The sequence below is a fragment of the Schistocerca serialis genome, chromosome 5, assembly GCF_023864345.2.
Source record: "Schistocerca serialis cubense isolate TAMUIC-IGC-003099 chromosome 5, iqSchSeri2.2, whole genome shotgun sequence".
NCBI classification, from domain to species: Eukaryota; Metazoa; Arthropoda; class Insecta; order Orthoptera; family Acrididae; genus Schistocerca; species Schistocerca serialis.
The window spans coordinates 424753894-424759312 of NC_064642.1; positions in this window are offsets into that span (position 1 = coordinate 424753894).

Here is a 5419-nt window from a genome sequence, read left to right on the forward strand (position 1 = left end):
TGTCTGACGGAACCTATTTTACCGATGGGATGAAAAATCTGGAGCACTACTGGACCAAATGTGTATCCCTCAAAGGAGACTCTGTCGAGAAGTAAGATGAGTGTGCCTAAATCCTAATCTGCCAGGAAGTTTCAAGATGAGTTGTTGCTGGTAAACCTTTCGGGATGTAAGAGCATTGTCTACGGAATTGTTCTGTTCCTAACGTTTCGTCCAGAACTGCGTTTGACATCTTCAGAGGCGTTGACCCTCCGCTGAGTCTTGCCAACTGACGCCTCTGAAGATATCCAGCGCAGTTCTGGACGAAACAATAGGAACAGAAGAGTTTCGTGGACCACGACCTTGTTCGCTGAAAGGTTTCGCAGCAGCAACGTCATCCGGTCGTGGAAGCCTTCATTCTATAGGTGCGTTGATTACTAAACAAACGTTTTTTTCTTTTTGTTTTACCACACTTAACAAAAGACCCTCGTCGCTGCTTCAAAATCCCAAGAAAACAGTCTTGACTTCATTAGCATGATCTCTTCATTTCATAAATTACTCTAGTTGTAAGGAAATACTACGTTTTGGCCTGAAAACGTCTGTTCTTTCGTTTGTCAAACTTCCTTGTGTAATAGAATACAGTCAAACGTGAATCGCTCACAACTTCTTCTTCTCGTCACAGGGGTCCTACAGCATCTCCGTCGCCAAACGTCCCGATCTCACCATTCTTCCTAATCTTCTTCTATTCCTCTTCTCTCCATCGCTTCTTGTACACTCCTTATCCATTCTTTTCTTGATCTTCCTCTTCTTCTCCTTCCAGAAGGTTGCCATGAAAGTGCTCTCTTTGGACATGTGTCTTCTTCCATTCCTTTGACATGCCACGATAATCTGAGGTGTCATTCTTCGGCTCTATCCATAATACTATAATGGATCTGCTTCCTTTCCCTCATTTTCTCATTTCTTACGCAGTCAAGCCGGAATATTCTACGTGCACTTCTCAGCTGGTCTATTGCTAAAGCTCCAAGGCTCTTTCTATTCTTTCCTGTGATTTCCGAGCACTCACTCCCCCAATATCGATAACTTTTACGTGGAGTCTCACCAGGGGGCGCAGATTGCTCTCTTGTGCGGTTATCGCTACCTGTCCTAATCTTCAAAAGCTGCCGCTAGAGTCGCTGCCTCCGAAGTGCGCGGCGCAGGCAGTAACGGGTGGTTTTCGCACAGTGTGGAGCTGGAGGCAGCAGCAGTGCTTGGAGCAAAGGACGCGCGGTGCGCATCGTTATGTCTTTCCCGGGTCTTCGTTCACTCTTCTTCGTCAGGACTCGGTAGAAGACAAAGATCTAGTTCGCTTATGTTGTGCGCAGCTAATTGTTCAGCTCCGTGCACCGATTTCCTGCTCCGCAAGCTGTTTGAGCAGATGTTCGTGTTTATGTTCACTGAGTCGCCATGTACGTCTTATTATTTGGCTCTGTGATTCTAGGACTAGTGTGTTGCCTTGTCTGCTCTGTGTGATTTTGAAGATCTGCTGGCCAGCGTTCTTTCTCCAAAAAATTACCATAGGTAACGTAGTTATGGTTTTGTAATTTGCCCAGATGTCACTCATAGCTGCATCAGGGGCCTAAGCCTTATCTAGTTTGTTTTTAATTGTGTCTTGTTTTAAAATTCTTACGCAAGAGAACCAGCTGTTCTTGAATTTTAATATTTGTTTTTATGACGTTTTAGAACCTGATGGGCTCTCTGGTATCACTATTTTTCAGCCCTTTAAGCATGTTGTGAGCTCCAGCTAATGGCAAGACCCAAGCGAGTTGTTATTTAAATTCACTCCAGGAAAAAATTACAGCTCCCTTTCAGTACTTCTTTGTTAGCGAAGCTTATTTCCTGAGGCGTATCAACTTATTGGAAAGGCCCTATAAGTGGTTAAACCATAACCTTACTTGTAGTGTAATCCAGTCAGACACTTATCCTTCTTGTTTTTTAACAGCACTTACTAAGTTTCAGAAAGAGATTTTCACTCTGCAGTGACGTGTGCGCTGATATGAAACTTCCTGGCAGATTAAAACTGCGTGCCGGACCGAGACTCGAACTCGGGACCTTTGCCTTCCCCGGGCAAGTGCTCTAGCATCTGAGTTACCCAAGCACGACTGACGACCCGTCCTCACAGCTTCAATTCTGCCAGTACCTCGCCTCCTACCTTCCAAACTTCACAGAAGCTCTTCTGTGAACCTTGAACTTCTATGCTGTTCATTTTTGGAACACAACCTATGACCAGCTTAGAAACAGAAGAGATGGCACTTTCTGAAGGACCTGACCATCATTTTGAAGGACAATGGTGAAGCACGTACAGTGGAAGCTATCACTGATTTGTTTGATTGATGGGGCTGCTATACCACCTACTGCACTCCCCTGTCTTAAGCCCCCGTGAGTTCAACTCGATTTCTAAACTGAAGGAAACACTTCACGGCATTCGCTTCAGAACTGCTACAAATTCGTCGGGCAATTGACCGCGCCACTCGAACTGTCAACACAACTGGCACTGCTAAGAGTATCCTACGACTTCCACATCGCTGGCAACGGGTTATACACAATGCTGGAGAATACTTTGAAGGCCAGTAAAACTTTGAAACACGTATCTATTTTGTACATGCTGTGTATAAATAGTTGCCACTATTAAAGTTCCAACCCACGTAATTATAAAATTTTATTGTAATCAAATAGGAAACTTACATGAACATTATTTTTCGACATAGTATCCTTGCGTTTCAACGCACTTGGTCCATCGTTGTGCAACTTCCTTATACCCTCATAAAAGAAGGTTCTCGATTGAGCTGCGAGCCAGGAAAGCACCGCTTCTTTCACTGCTTCGTCCGAGGCAAATCGACGGCCCCTTAATGCCTGTTTTAGTGGACCAAACAAGTGATAGTCAGAAGGGGCAAGTTCGCGACTATATGGAGGATGATCCAGTACTTGAAATTTGAGTTTCTGGAACGTTTCAGCAGTGTGGGCAGCAGTATGCGGACTGGCAATGTCGTGCGACAACAGAACACCTTTCGACAGCAATCCTCAGCGTTTGCTTCGAATTTCAGTCTTTAGCCTGGCAGTAAGAATCTCACTGTAACGTACACTGTTTATTGCGGTGCCCCTTTCCCCATAATGTTCCAGTACTGGACCTTGTGCGTCCCAAAAAACCGTAAGCTTCCGTTTTCCTGCAGACGGATGGGTCTTGAACTTTATCTTGCACGGCGAATTTGGATGTTTCCATTCCATCCTCTGCCTTTACTCTCCGGGTTGTAATGATGGATCCATGTTTTGTCACCAGTAATCATCCTGTCTAAGAAGTTGTCCCCTTCGTTACCAAAGCGATGCAGATGTTTTTTTGCAGATGTCCAAGCGCGTTTGTTTATGCGACTGTGTGAGTTGTTTTGGGACCCATCTTGCACAGACTTTATGAAACCAAGTCTGCTGTGGATGACTTCGTAGGCAGAACCGTGACCAATTTGCAGACGATGTGCCACTCCGTCAATAGTGAATCGTCTGTCTAAGAGAATCATTTCACGTGAACGCTCAATGGTTTCTTCTTTTGCGGCGGTAAACGGTCGTCCAGCTCCTTCATCGTGCGTAACACTTGTGCGACCATTTTGGAATTTTTCCAATCCATTCGTAGACACTCCGTTGTGGCAAAACACTGCTCCCGTACTATACCGAAAGTCTTCGATGAATTTCATCCCTTGATACGCCTTCCAACCACAAAAAAACGTATCACTGAACGTTGCTCTTCTTTGCTGCAAATAGACAGCGGAGCAGCCATGATTAATGGCACGGCAGCGATAACGAAACTAACCCAGCAGCTTGAAAATTGCAAAGATATAACAACAAATAAACAAAGCATGCGTCATCAACGTAAAACGACAGTACTACCAAAACAAACAAAAATATAACTAAATTGCGGGTAATAATTGACTTACCCTCGTACATCTCTGCATACAGGACCCCCGATATATGGCGGTTTGCTTCCATCTATCTGTGCACGTGGGGATGGATGACATCACTCTTTGTGATGTGATCACCAGTCAGTAGTTCCCATCAGTGTCGCTTGGGGGCTCTAAGATCGCTCGCTATTTGTCCGCGAGCCTGGGCGCGAGGCTTCCGGCGACCATGGGAAGCAGATGTTGCTTGTTATTCCCACCGTTAATCTGTAGCACTGTAATCAGGGCAGGACATCACGTCTGATATTTGTGGTAGCAGAATGATAGTGCTTCCTACCACCTTTTTACCTGTCAGCAGAACTGCACAAAGGATTACTGTCACCTGTTGCTTTGTTCGGCGATTAGCGCGACTTCCGGTCTGCATGCCGCATGAGCCGGACCTGTGAGCGGGCCTCTCTCCCGACCTTGCGTGCAGGAATACAGGAAGCAGCCTGCATGTCTGCCCTGCAGTCGGTGCGAATACACGATCGGAAAATTTTTAACAGTGCAGTTACACGCAGTGAGTTACGCTGACATCGATTTCGTTATGGTATTCCTTGTGCGATCGGAAAAAAACTCCTTTTCGATGTATTTTACAAGACCTACATCTTCCAAAATTAAATAAACAACAGAGAATGATGAGCTTTTCCCACCAAATAAAAGACATATCCAACCCCTGCAAACTGAATTTTATAAATAAATAGTATATCCTTTGCTATAAAATTGGCAATGATTTCAGTTTTGTGTCATGAGATCCTTCCTTCCAGTACAGATTGAGTCTTTTTCCCACCAATTTCCAGATGGAGGAGGGGAGAGAGATTGGAGAAGGAGAGGGGTTGCTTTAGGATTTCCCAGGAGGGGGAGAGGGTAATTAATTGATCATTTAATTAATTAATCAAATAACGTCACATCAGAAGAGTGCTGCTTGTACCAGTGAGGGGGAAGAGGGGAGGGGTTGGGGATTTCCCAGAGGGGTGGAGGTATGGGGGAGTTTCTCATAAGGAGAGATTATGCCCACAGGATCATAAAGCAATTTGCATAACAATAGGTTTAGAGCAAGAGGGGGAGGGGGTGTGCTGGGAGGGGGGGGTATTTCTCAGGAGGACGGGTTATACCTATGGGATCATAAATCAATCCTCACGTTGTCATGAACCACTTAGCAGAACAGTAGGTTAAGATCATAAATCAATCCGCTGTCCCAGTTTAATTAATTGGCATATCAATTTGAAGTCAAAAGTGTGCTACAACAGACATGGACCTACCACTAATGCACTGCCATCTCTAGTTTTAGCTGTCTTTTACACCTTGACACTTACTGTACAAGGTAATGTGAGTGCAATTGTTTCAGTGTATACACTATTACTAGAAACTTACCCCACAACCTTTTCTCAGATGTGTCGAGTTGTACTTGAGAATTATTATTGATTGTCAGATGATTTATGAGTCACTGTAGCGTAATATACCGAACTGATTCTGATTCTTGT